Source organism: Canis lupus, chromosome 5 (assembly GCF_003254725.2).
Source record: "Canis lupus dingo isolate Sandy chromosome 5, ASM325472v2, whole genome shotgun sequence".
Taxonomy (NCBI): Eukaryota; Metazoa; Chordata; class Mammalia; order Carnivora; family Canidae; genus Canis; species Canis lupus.
Genome location: NC_064247.1, coordinates 81,897,997 through 81,912,159, shown reverse-complemented (window position 1 = coordinate 81,912,159; position 14,163 = coordinate 81,897,997). Strand labels below are relative to the sequence as shown.

Here is a 14,163-nt window from a genome sequence, read left to right as displayed (position 1 = left end):
CTTCTTGCATGGCTCAGAGGATATGTTAGAGCTGGAGAAGGATGGGGTGTGTGTGCATACTCACACACACACAGTGGGGCAGGAGACTTATTAGGCATGCTACTCCACAGTGTCTCCCCACACACCTTGGCGGTGGAAAATGTTCACCCACCTGCAGGGCTCCCAGGAGCTGCATAGACAAAAGCAAGCAGCCACTCCACCTCCATTCAACTCAGCCCCCATGAGGCTGTGGGCACAGTACCATGCCAAAACTGTGCTGAGTGTCGTTATGCTCTTGGACACATTTCTAAATAATCATGAATCAAAGAAGTCACAAGAGAAAACTAGAAAATGTTTCAAATGGAATGATAACGAAATACTATCAAATATATCAAAACTAATAGGCTGCAACTAAAGCAATGCATGTTGCATGTCCCTATGTTAGAAAAGAAGAATGGTTGAAAATGAATTATGCAAACTTACATAAGTGGTGGAATGGTGTTGGAGCAAGTAAGTGAGTATCTGTTTTACCTGTACTTTGAAGCCTTCACAAAAATTAATTTGAAATGGAGTATCAGGGCAGCCCGGATGGCTCAGCGGGTTAGCACCGCCTGCAGCCCAGGGCGTGATCCTGGAGACCCAGGATCGAGTCCCACGTCGGGCTCCCTACGTGGAGCCTGCTTCTCCCTCTGCCTGTGTCTCTGCCCCCGCCCCCCTCTCTCTCTCTGTCTTTCATGAATAAATAAATTTAAAAAAATAAAAAAAAGAAATGGAGCATCAGCATAACTGCGAAGGTAAAACAGTGAAACTTTAGAGAAAACATAGACTATCTTTTTAACCTTGGACTAGGCAAAGATTTCTTAAACAAGACACAAAGGGAGCTCCTGGCTGGCTCAGTCAGTGAAGCATACAACTCTTGATTTGGAGGTCATGAGTTTGAACCCCACATTGGGTGTGGAGCCTACTTCAGAAAAAAAACAAAACAAAACAAAACAACCCAAGACTCAGAAAGCTCTAAGCATCAAAGGTTGATAAATTAGACTCCATTAAAATTAAGAACTTCTGGTCATTAATTAAAGATATTTAAGAAAATGAAGAGATAGGGACGCCTGGGTGGCTCAGTGGTTAAGCATCTGCCTTTGGCTCAGGGCATGATCTGGGGTCCCGGGATCGAGTCCCACATCGGGCTCCCTGTATGGAACCTGCTTTTCCCTCTGCCTCTCTCCCTCAATCTATCTCTCTCTCTCTCTCTCTCTCTCATTCTCTGTGTCTCAGGAATAAATAAAATCTTTTTTTTTTTAAGAAAATGAGAAGATAAGTTACACACTGGAAAAAGAACATTGTGCTACATATATTTAAAAAGAGGGGGACGCCTGGGTAGCCCATTTGGTTAAGCATCTGCCTTCAGCTCAGGTTGTGATCCCAGGGTCCTGGGATCAAGCCCCAAATTGGGTTCCCTGCTCAGTGGGGAGCCTGCTTCTCCCTCCCCGTCTACCTGCTGCTCCCCCTGCTGTACTCTCTCTCTCACTCTGGCAAATAAATAAATATTAAAAAAACAAAAAAGGACTCCTGCAGAATATGTAAAGAATTCCATAGTCTTATGGAAAAAGATCTAAAACAGACTCTTCACAAAAGACGATTTCCAAATGGTCAATAAGCATGTGGAAGGGTGCTCAATATCACTCAATATGGAGTTTAATTCATAGAGAAATGTGAATTAAAACAGCAAGGGGCACCTGGTTAGCTCAGTTGGTAGAACATCTGACTCTTTTTTTTTTAAGATTTTGTTTATTTATTCATAGACAGAGAGAGAGAGAGAGGCAGAGACACAGGCAGAGAGAGAGGGAGAAGCAGGCTCCATGCAGGGAGCCCGACGCGGGACTCGATCCCAGGTCTCCAGGATCACACCCCAGGCTGCAGGCAGCGCCAACCCGCTGCGCCACCGGGGCTGCCTGAACATCTGACTCTTGATGTGAGTTCTAGTCCCACATTGGGTGTAGAAATTACTTTAAAATAAATAAATAAATAAAAATAAATTAAGAGGCAGTTGGGTGACTCAGTGGTTAATGTCTGACTCTTGATTTCAGCTAAGGTCATGATCTCAGGGTCTTGAGATCAAGCCCTACATCAAGCTCCACATTCAGCATGGAGTCTGCTTGACATTCTGTCTCTCCCTCTCCCTCTGCCCCTCCCTCTGCTCATGTGTGCCCTCTCTAAATAAGTAAGTAAATAAATAAATAAATAAAATTCAAAAATAAATAAACTTTAAAAATAAAACCATAGTGAGATACTATTGTACACTAATTACTAAATTGGCTAAAATTAAAAAGATTGACAAAACCAAGTGTTGGTGAGGATATGAAATAACTAGAACTGGAAAGAGGTAAGTTGGAAAACCGTAGTATTCACTGTAACTCCTAACCTGACATATGATCCAGCAAGTTCACTCTTCAGTACAAATCCAGGAGAACTGTGATTTCTACCAAAGTGCATGTCTAGAATGTTCTTGGCAACTTTATTCATAATAGCTAAAACCTGGAATCAATCCAAATATCCAACAGCAGGAAAATGAATAAAAATGGTATATTCATACAGTGGGAGACTACATAGCAATAAAAACAGAATGAACTGCTGTCCACAACAGGGATAAATCTCCCAGACACAATGTTGGATAAAAGTCGCCAGCCATAGAGGAGTGAATGTGGTGTGTTTCCATTTATATGGTGTCCCAAACTAGGTAAAAACGTAGCAAATGGAGTGGTACCTGGGCAGCTCAGTCAGCTGAACCTCTGACTCTTGGTCAAGATCTCAGGATTGTGAGATGGAGCCCCATGTGGGACTCCTTGCTCAGCGGGGAGTCTGCTTGAGATTGTCTCCCTCTGGCCTTCCACGACTACACGCACACATGCTCTCTCTCTCTTTCAAATAAATCTTAAAAACAACAACAAAACTATAGCAAATAGTGACAGAACTCTGGTAATTCTGGGAACAGTACTGACCAAAGGAGAGGAATAAAAATGATGTCTGCAGTGCTGGAAATGTTTTCTATCTTGATAGAATAAATAATTTAATTTAATTAATAGATCGAATTAATAAATAAATTTAAATGGTCACTTCCCCAGCTTGTTCTCCTTATGTGTTCTTTTTTGTAAGATTTTGTTTATCTATTCACGAGAGACATAGAAAGAGAGAGAGGCAGTGACACAGGCAGAGGGAGAAGCAGGCTCCATGCAGGGAGCCCAACGCAGGACCCAATCTCGGGACCCTGGGACCATGCCCCGAGCCAAAGGCAGATGCTCAACCACTGAGCCAGCCACGCGTCCCTCCTTATATGTTCTTGTCTTGTCTCTTGTGACACTTGTTTTCTTCCTGTCTCCTGAAGTTATCTTCAAGACATTGACTTCTGGGATTTGCAGAGCTTCACAGTATTGTACTTCCTCTTTTCTGTCTGTAGATTGTTTTTCTCCACCGGAAAAGGCAGCAATTTCCTAAAATTATGAATGTGAAGAAAAGCATTTGTTGTTGTTTATGATACAGAATAAAAATGTAAAAGGGGGAAAAGACAGACAGTACCAATGAGATATCAGTTGTAATGAACAGAAAGCTTGATTCATATTGTCTTATATTACAAAAATAATATATTGGCTCATATAACTGAAAAACCTCAAGGCTGGTTTCAGATGAGGTACCAGGCCTTTTGGTTGTATAAGAAGTTGATGTGATAGACCCAGCTGGTTGCCTTTCTAATACCTATTCCCCTTTCCTCCCCAAAGAGGCCCAGTTTTGTTTGGGGTAGGGCCTGGTTAAACAGACTAACTTCCTCAGATTCCTTAAGAGTTCGTGGTGTCCCTGGGACACAGTGTGACCCAGGTGACTTATGTAGACTTCTGGGAAAGCTTTGCTTCCCTGGCACAAGTGCTTCCCTTTTCTTATTTTCCTTTCAATTTCCTGCCCAGAAGGTGAATGTGATGCTTAGAGGTATAGCAGCCGACTCATGACCATGAGGCAACAATTTTGAGAATGGACTGAGCTGCCAAGGATGGTAGGCAAGAAAAGCAGACTGTGCCCGCCTGGCAGGGTAAACCAGTTGCACCAACCCTGGTCTGCCCACCTCCTGGCATTGTATTGCATGAGACAAACATGAAACAAATATTTGTTTAAGCTACTCTGGTTTTCTCTTCCTTGCAGCTAAACATGTTCCCGACTGACATCTTCAGTTCCTTTATAACTCTTTTTTAAAATATTTTATTTATTTAGGGGGATCCCTGGGTGGCTCAGCGGTTTAGTGCCTGCCTTCAGCCCAGGGCGTGATCCTGGAGTCCTGGGATCGAGTCCCACGTCGGGCTCCTTGCATGGAGCCTGCTTCTCTCTCTGCCTATGTCTCTGCCTCTCTCTCTCTGTGTCTCTCATGAAATCTTTATTTATTCACACACACAGAGGAAGAAGCAGGCTCCCTGTGGGGAGCCCGATGCGGAACTCTATCTTGGGACTCCAGGATCATGCCCTGAGCTGAAGGCAGATGCTCAACCACTGAGCCACCCAGATGTCCCTATAACTCTTTTTTTTTTTTTTTTTTAGAGAGAGATTTTATGTGTTCATTTGAGAGATGGGGAGAAGCATACTCCCTGCTGAGCAGGGAGCCCAACATGGGGCTTGATCCCAGGACCTTGAGATCATGACCTGAGTCGAAGGCTTAACCGACTGAGCGACCCGGATGCCCTAATAACTCTTGTCCATGTTTTTTTGTGGTCAATGCTTTATTCTAAGTCTGTTTCCCTTGTGGACCCAAATGGGCTCTTCGGAGTCTCTGAGGCCTCTTGCTTCCTCACCCACAGCCTACTGGGGAAAGTCACCTTTGTCCCACAAGTCCCTGGTCCTGGTTCTGGATATCCCACTGGCATTTGAGGCTGAAGGCTGTGGCTGGAGTACTCAGGGAGTTTCTCAGATCTGGGTGAGGCCTGATGGTCCTCTTTGGACTTTAGCTGAACCCTTTCAGCCTTCAGCTTGTGATTCTCACAGAAGTTGTGACCTCCAGTGGCCTGGCCCCTGGAGTGGCCCTGGGGGTGGAGTGGGTCAAATGAGCCCGCACCTTCTGCCAAAGTCAGCGTCAAAAATCTACCCGTGGGAACCAGGTCTGGCTTTTGGTTTGGGCAGGTGTTGACTTTGGGCAAATTCCCAGCCTAGAAAAAAATGACTTTTGGTGTGGAATCTTGTTCTTCAGCACGGCCTTGAAAGTCATGTACTCGGGTGTTTTGTTGGTAGGATAGCAGCTGGGTAGTATTCAAGAAGTTGAGAGAGGTTTAAACTGCAGAGGCATCTGAGTATCGTCACAGTCTTGTCTGAGGTCACAAGGCTTGTAAGTGATGGAGTCGAGAGGAGTCTGACATTCCAGTAACCCCCCAGCCACAATACTAAGACACAATGACACTTGAGGTCAATATTGTTTTTAAACACAGACTCACTTTAATCACATTACAGGCGCACAGGAATGTTCTTCAATTCTACAATGAAATATGCCTTTTCCCATTTACCTGGAAGCACACAACCCTGGACCTCTCTTTTATTGTCATCTTTTTTCAAAGACACAAGTAAAGAAAAAAACAGCATGGGCAAGGTGAGGGAGCAAGACTAAAAGCCACACTTGGACTTGGGATTAGGTAAGTGTGGCATGCATGCTTAGTCTGAAAGGGGAAGTCGTTGACGCCAGGCAGAGGTGCAAGCCCGATGTTGTCAGAGCTTCAGATTTTCCAAGAAAAGCCAGAAAGCTGAATTTTTTAAAAAAGATGTTACTTTTGGGACATCTGGGTGGCTCAGCAGTTGAGGGTCTGCCTTTAGCCTAGGGCGTGATCCCAGAGTCCTGGGATCCCTGTATGGAGCCTGCTTCTCTCTCTGCCTGTGTCTCTGCCTCTCTCTCTCTCTCTGTCTCTTGTGAATAAATAAATAAGCGATCTTTAAAAAAAATAAAAGATGTTACTTTTAGGTATTCTCTGCATCCAACCTGGAGCTTGAACTTGCAACCCTGAGATCAAGAGTTGCACACTCCACCAACTCAGCCAGGCACGTGCCCCCAGAAAACTGAAATTTTTTTAAAGATTCTTTTTTTTTTTTTTTTATTTGACAGAGCAAGATAGCACAAGCAGGAGGAGCAGCAGAGGGAGAGGGAGAAAGCAGACTCCCCTGCTGAGCAGGGAGCCCATGTGGGGCTCAATTCCAGGACCCCTGGGGTCATAACCTGAGCTGAAAGCAGATGGTTGACCAACTGAGCCATTCAGGCACCCCAAAACTGAATTTTTTTGTAATATGCTGTTTTTACTGTTGGCTCAAAAAACTGTGTATGGATTGTCATGTTTCCACTGCCAGTGTAATGGAATAGAACTTCTGGGGATCCCTGGGTGGCTCAGCAGTTTAGCGCCTGCCTTTGGCCCAGGGTGTGATCCTGGAGACCCAGGATGGAGTCCCTCGTCAGGCTCCCTGTATGGAGCCTGCTTCTCCCTCTGCCTCTCTCTCTCTTTCTTTCTCTCTTTCTCTCTCTCTCTGTCTCATGAATAAATAAAATATTTTTTAAAAAGGAGTAGAACTTCTGCCCTTGTGGTGGTTCTAGCCTGAAGTGCTTTGAGAACAGGAGTAATTTCCTTCTTCCTGCAGTCCTGGTAGGTTTCTGAAGAAGGTTGTGTTTAGGGAGAGTTCCTAAAGGTGGGAGGAGCTTCCCAAAATGAGGAGGATTGGAGTGACTTCTATCCAGCTTTTGCATAGTTGTTCACCATAAGAATGCTAACAGGCCTGCAGTTCCCAGCCTTACAAGCCTTTGACCCCCATCCTGGCCCACACACTTCTACCATCCGGTTTCTTCTTTCTGGGAAATAAGGAACTGCTGAAGGAGTCCCAGGTGTCCTTCCAAGTCCTCCCAGCCACCCTGGGCTGGGCCTACTCCCCGAGGTTAGCAGAGGAAACCCCCAGCTCTTGGGGCCTTCCCCTTGACCCTTGAAGGTGGGACAGCAAAGAGAAGGGAGGAGGGCCTGAGGACTCCCCGGGAGTGAGAGAATCCTCCCCAGGCTATCTCTACTTTTCAGAAAGGGTAAGCCAGCCAAAGTTGCTGCCTGGGTGCCACACTTGAGTGGATGGAAGTGGAAGACAGCACCTTCTGTCTTCTCAACTGCATTACCATCCTATTTCAACACCACAAATAGCACAGCAACCTCAAATTATAGACCTCCTTATGTGACGCAATAATCATCAATGTCGTGTTCTTGCCAAAAATGTTAAATATGAATCTGATAATTCCAGAATATTATGCTATAAACCAGCCTGAACTCTTATGAAAAATAATCAAACAAGAAGACTGAGTGTGGGGTAGAAAATATTATTTTATATTAATAGAGACCAAAAAGACCTAACAGCAAAAGGCAATGTGTGAACCTTGGCTCCTGAACTAAAATAGATATGCTAAATATGCATTCTTTAGGGGTGCCTGGGTGGCTTAGTTGGTTAAGTGTCTGACTCTTGGTTTTAGCTTTGGTCATGATCTCGGGGTTATGGGATCAAGCCCCAAGTCCGGCTCTTTGCTCAGACTGACTCTGCTTATCTCTCTCCCTCTATCTCTAAAGTGAATTTTTAAAAAGACATCCTTATGACCAGTGGGGTCGACAGCACTCAATTACTTTTGCTTTGCTCAGATGTGCTAATAGCGGCGTAATTATGTAGAACGGTGACACTTGGGGCCAGATGATTCTCCTGAGAGTTCAGCAGCACTTCTGGTCCCTGCCCACTAGGTGTCAGGAGCACTGCACCCTGTCAGTTGCAACAAGCAGAAATGTCTGCAAAAATGTTTTAGAATCAGATAGCATTAAGAGTTGCATCATATCATGAATATACGAAAGCACACTGGACTATACTTTTGAAAATGGTTAAAATGAAAAAAAAATGAAAATGGTTAAAATGGTGAATTTTGTGTGATGTGAGCTTTTTTCTCAGTAAGGAATATAATTTAAAAGTGTCTCCAGGGGATCCCTGAGTGGCTCAGCAGTTTGGCGCCTGCCTTTGGCCCGGGGTGTGATCCTGGAGACCTGGAATCGAGTCCCACATCAGGCTCCCTGCATGGAGTCTGCTTCTCCCTCTGCCTATGTCTCTGCCTCTCTTTCTCTCTGTGTCTCTCATGAACAAATAAATAAAATCTTTTAAAAAATAAAATAAAAGTGTTTCCAGTTGACATTGTCAAATATCCCCTGAGGGACAAAATCACCCCCTGGCCAGAGAACCATTGGTGTGGAGGGATGGGGAGGGAGATGCAGGCTGAAGGATTTAGGAGGAAAATGTCTTGTTTGTACCTTGCTTTCAAAGAGCAGATGTGGCAAAATGTTAACCTTGGTGAAACGAGGTGACAGGTGTGTCGGTTGTTCATTTTGCTATTGTGTCAACTTTCTATAATTTAAAATTGTTCAAAGCCAAAAGAAAATACAGTTTCACAATTTCTGTTTACAACATCCCAAGGGACCCATAATAGGTGCCAATTATGCAGCCTCGTTTCAGATGGATTGTTAAGTGCCTGCATGAGTTGAGTTGCTCAGTCCTCATTCCTTCAAGGGAGGATTCTTTCCATATTTCTCATCCCCCCCTCCTCCCTCTCTGTCTCTTTCTCTCTCTCTTTGTCTCCGGCCCTATCACACCCCCAGGCTGCCTTGAACATGCTGGCCCTGTGGCTCCTGCTGACCTGTGGAGAGAGGTCCATCCTATGGACCAACATCTACCTGGACTGGGTACAGATGATGGGTTCTGTCAACTTCTTTGTAGTGAGTATTCTCCCCTCTGGTGACTTTTAAAAATGATCACAAAATTTTCTAGCACTGGTCCCATTAAGAGAAAGGGTCTCTGTCCTCTCTCCTTAAATATGAACTGCAGCTTGCTTAAGCAATAGAATAGAGTGTGAAATGATATTATATCAGTTTCCAGACCCTGGCCTTAAAAGTCTAGAATCTGCTATCTCTTGTGTCATTTGAGATACTTGTTCTTGGAACCCAGCCACCATGCTATAAGGAAGTCCAAGCCACCCTGTGGAGAGGCATATGTGGAGAGAAGCAGCATACAGCAGCAACTTGAAAGCCATGTGAGTGAGTCATCTTGGAAGTGAATCTTCTAGCCCCAGCTGACGCCACATGGGGCAGAGGTGAGCTGTTCCTGCTGAGCTCTGCCTATTTTGCAGATTTTTTAGCAAATTACATGATGGCTTCTCTCTTAAGTCACTAATTTTGGGGGTGGTTTGTTTGCAGTGATAGGTAACTGATGCATCCCCTGCCTCCCCCCTGACTCCTACCCTAAACTGGGAGCCCAGGCCTGGAAGGCAAGAAATAGACCAGCTCCTGGGGCAGCCCCCCCCCCCCCCGGGGGCGCAGCAGTTTAGCGCCGCCTGCAGCCTGGGGTTTGATCCTGGGGACCCTGAATCGAGTCCCACATCAGTCTCCCCGCATGGAGCCTGCTTCTCCCTCTGCCTGTGCCTCTGCCTCTCTCTCTCTCTCTGTGTCTCTATGAATAAATAAATAAAATCCTTAAAAAAAAAAAAAAAAGAAATAGCTGAGACCTAGGTCAGCACTTATTCCTTCAGCAAGTATTTATTGAGTGTCCTCCAAGTGCTAGACACTGTTGCAAGGGCTGAGGAGTTCGCAGTGAATGAGACAGACCCTGAGAAAGACAAGTGGAGAGAACTGTCTTCTTGGAGGAGGTTATTTCTAAGCTGAGCCTTTCTAAGGAAAATAAGCCACACACAGAAGCAGAGAAAGGGCACATGAAACACTATGTGCTAGGGACACCTGGATGGCTCAGTGACTGAACGTCTGCCCTTGGCTCTGGGTGTGATCCCGGTCTGGAATCGAGTCCCGCATCGTGCTCCCTGCAGGGAGCCTGCTTCTCCCTCTGCCTATGTTTCTGCCTCTCTCTGTGTATCTCATGAATAAATAAATAGAATCTTAAAAAGAAAGAAAAAGAAAGAAAGAAAGAAAGAAAGAAAGAAAGAAAGAAAGAAGAAAAAAAGAAAGAAAAAGAAAGAAAGAGAAAGAAAGAAAGAAAGAAAGAAAGACAGACTATGTGCTAATTTTGGGTGAGGCTGCCAGATTTGACAAATAAAAAATAAAAATTTAAACCCCGGGGTGGCTCAGTGGTTGGGCGTCTGCCTTTAGCTCAAGGGTGTGATCCCGGATCCTGGGATCTAGTCCCACATTGGGCTCCCTCTCCACCTGTGTCTCTGCCTCCCTCTCTGTGTCTCTCATGAATAAATAAATAAAATCTTAAAAAAAAAAAAATTTAACCCCCAGTTAAACTTGAACTTTAGATAAATAATGAATACCTTTCTTTGTATATACATATGCCCCATGCAGTTTGGGGACATACTTAAAGAGTTATCCATACATATCTGAAATTCAGGTTAACTGGGAATCCTTCATTTTATCTGGAACCCTAGTTATAGGGCAGAAAAGAGAAAAACTCGTGATTTCAAGAGACAGTTCAGAAAGCTGGATGGCACAGTGGCAAACAGGGCATGACCTCAGAAGTAAATAAAGGTCCTAAAAGGCCAGCTTGCCAGGTCCATTTTGAATTTCATCCTGAATCAATGGGGAGCCATGAGAGGGTTTAGAGCCGAGAGTGACACAGTCAGAGTTGTGTGTTGGAACGGTATTCAGGACTACCATATGGAGGCGATGGGAGAGCCTGTAGGCAGTGAGATCAGGAGAAGGAATCCTCTGCCCTGCTAGGTTCACACTCTGCACCGCGCTCACGCAAAGCCATGAGAATGTTGAACTGATCCACACTTTACACTTTTCTTCTCTATGTTTTAAGCTATAAGCTTCCCCTTAACTACTGCTTCCGTATATCGCACAAGCTTTGATATATTTAGTTTTATCATTCCACTCAAGATGTTTTCTAATTCCCCTTCAAATATCTCTTTGACCTTTGAATTCTTTAGATGTGTGTTGTGTAATTTCCAAATATCAGAGATTTTTCTGTATATCTCTCATTGTTATTTATTTTAATTTCCTTCCATGGTGGTCAGAGAACATGTCTGTATGTTCTTTACATTTTATTAATATTGTTTGATGGGTGAACATATGGTCTGCCTTGGTGAAGGTGCCATGTCTACCGGAAAAGAATGTGGGGTTCCACGACTGTGGAGTTTAGTTTCTGTAAATGTCAGCTACGGGCAGGACAGTTGACAAGGTTCTTCTTGCGTTTTCTTCTATGCATTTTCTCATTATTCAGTCCAGCTATTTAATCCACCAATCAGAGTGGGGTGTAAAAATCTTCGGCGATTATTATAGATTAGTCAAGTTTTTCCCTTTCTTGCCAGTTTTTTCTTCAGCTATTTGGAGGCTCTGTTGCTAGATATATACACATACGTGATTATTATTATGACTTCTTTTATCCATATAGCTTTTCCTCCTTAGCTTGGTTAACAGCCATTCTCTTGAAGTTTACTTTTCTGTTATTAATACAGCCTCTGCAACTTTCCAGCAGTCACTGGTCGCTTGCTATATCTTTATCCAGCCATTTGCTTTCTTATTTATCCCAGATCAAGCCTGGCCAGGCCCAAATAGTACAAGTAATCTACATTAACAGGTGGCTCAAGCACCAATGTCACCTAATGCTGTTGCACTCATGGCTATCACTCAGCTCCCACCCATACATTGTGTGGGCTACCCAGCAAATGGCTAATGAAGAGGCAGAAAGCCCAGGCTTGGTTTAAGAATGCTTTGTCTTGGGCAGCCCCGGTGGCTCAGTGGTTTAGCACCGCCTTGGGCCCAGGGCGTGATCCTGGAGACCCGGGATCAAGTCCCACATCAGGCTCCCTGCATGGGGCCTGCTTCTCCCTCTGCCTCTCTCTCTCTCTCTCTCTCTATCTGTGTGTGTGTCTCACATGAATAAATAAATAAAATCTTAAAAAAAAAAAAAAGAGTGTTTTGTCTTGGTGTGAAAGAGACAAACTAAAAATGAATTGCTCTTGCACTATAGCCCCAGCTGTGGGGGGAAGTCTTCCCAATGGACAAAAGTTTGAGCAATGCACCTAGTCATTCGGACAGGGCGCTCTGCTTCATGGCCTGAGAGCTGTGTCATCACACAGAGCTTTCTGCTCAAAAGGGTCCCACATTGTGGGACTGTCTTGAAATTCATCATAATTTTGAACAAGCTGTTCTGCATTTTTAATTTACACTGAATCCCACAAAATAGGTCCTGGGTAAAAGGTTCCAAGGCCAGTATAAAATAGAGGATCCACAGAAGATAAGCCCATCTTGACTGGGGTTGCTGTGCTACCTGTGTGTGTGTGCTTGTGTGTGTGTGTGGCACATAGCAAGTATTCAAAAATGATAGCTGTTGCTACTGTGTGTTGATAATGATGATGATGGTGGTGGCGGTGATGATAAGTTATTGGACTCCTCCAGAATTGTTTTTTAAACTTCATTTAAGTCTGATTAATTCACTACTTACAAGCCATCCTTTTGCTTTGTTTCAAGGACTCCTTTGCAAAGCATTTTTTTATTTAAGCAGTGCCTTTGCCAACCCTCAGGGAGTTAACACAGATATACACCTACCCTCTCAAACACACACTGACATTGCACACCTACATCCAGATGTTACCCCATTCATCCAGTTGCATCAACAGTCCCTAAAATCCCACCCCCCAACCCAGCTGCCCCTGATTCTCTCAAAGTTGACACGGACACACGCACACATGCTCACACCCTCAGGTCATCTGACTGCGTGGGTGACATCTGCACAATTTCCCTCCCGTTCAGTGTGAAAACCTCCTGCCAGGGACAGCTGATGTGAAGGCTGCTTTTGTGCAGGCGGCAGACTCTATAATTTGCATTTGAAAATTTTAAAAATTATTGCAAATTAGAAAGTGTGTGCATGTGAGACTTCTGGTGGCTAGGAAGGATAAGAAGGCTTGGCATCTTGAAAGTGCATTCGCTGTATTCCTATAGTTTTCTAGATTTCCAAGGAAAGCCAGAGGTTGTCCTTATGTGGAAGCTTAGCAAGGAAGCAGAGGTGATTTTATGTTCTTGGGCAGTCTAGGGGTTGGGGATGTTGGAAGCTCTGCAGGCACCCTGGGGTGAGCCCCTGGGGTGCAGGGCCCTGATTTAATAAAGGCTGCCAGTGTCAGGGGGGAAAAAAACAGCAATTCTACTGCTTCACATGGTACAACAAATCTGGCCTTTTAGATAAGAAGAGCCAGGACTGAGGGGAGGTGAGGTGAAAGACGATATCACCAGCTCCTCTCATGTTTCCTGCAAGAAATCCCTGCAGAGAAGAAACTCCTGGCTCAGTGAGTCACTGGTTTTATAAGCCAAGAGAGGTAGAAAGCAGATTCCAGGAAATATGCAAGAAGATTCTTGGGGAAAGTTTTCAGCTTTAGTGTGAAACTGTCAAGCCTCTCTACTTTTGTAGGAACTAGAGGGGAAAAAGAAGAGTGAGAATGACTAGAAAAACAGCAAGGCGAGAGCCTGTACCTCGGGGCAATTTGGAATAACTGGAGAGATGGCACCAACTCGGCAAATTTTCCAGGCAGCTTCAGAGAAAGAGAAAATACCCTAGTGTTCCAAGGCCTTCCATCTTTCGTAATGTAACAGATATTTACACAGCATCCGTCCAGGTCCTGTGATGGGCACTGGGCACGAGTAGTGAATGAGGCACCAGTCCCTGGCCCACAGAGCTTCTAGCCTCGGAGCAAGGAATTGCACGCACTTAGGCCATGTGACAGGGAAGAAGCTTCAGGGGCATGAGGCCGCTGTGGGGATCCTACAAGGCTTCTTGATACCTTGGGTAGGATCATCCAGACACAAGAAAGGACAGGCTTAATTGTAGCTGGAAACCTAGAATAGAGAGAGCAGGGCTGTTTGGAAGAAGTGGAAGGAGAACAGTTTGGGGAACAGAGCCACAAGAAAATATTGGATAGATCTTTTCTCTTTTTCTATTTTGGGTAATTTGCTTACTTACAAAATTGGGGTGTATGTGTGCATCTCCTAAATGCCAGGCCACCTATTTGGCACTTTCTGTTTATTTACAGAGAAATTCAGTTCACCAGTGTTTACTGAGCTCCCTGAGCAAATAGCTGAGCCCAGGGCTGGAGTAGGCACAAGGCACAGCAAAGGCAAAGGCCCAAAGGTCGGACACCCTCCCTACCCCCGCCAAACATCTCGGGGA

At 44.7% G+C, this 14,163-nt stretch overlaps 1 long non-coding RNA gene across 1 annotated transcript; it reads left to right on the top strand.

Annotated features, from left to right (window-relative positions):
• The first annotated feature begins 4,333 nt into the window (after positions 1-4,333).
• On the top strand, positions 4,334-11,908 carry LOC112646494 (uncharacterized). Its single transcript, XR_003127670.3, has 3 exons — positions 4,334-5,636; positions 8,649-8,765; positions 8,974-11,908. It is a non-coding gene; the product is annotated as an uncharacterized LOC112646494 (long non-coding RNA).
• Positions 11,909-14,163: the final 2,255 nt, after the last annotated feature.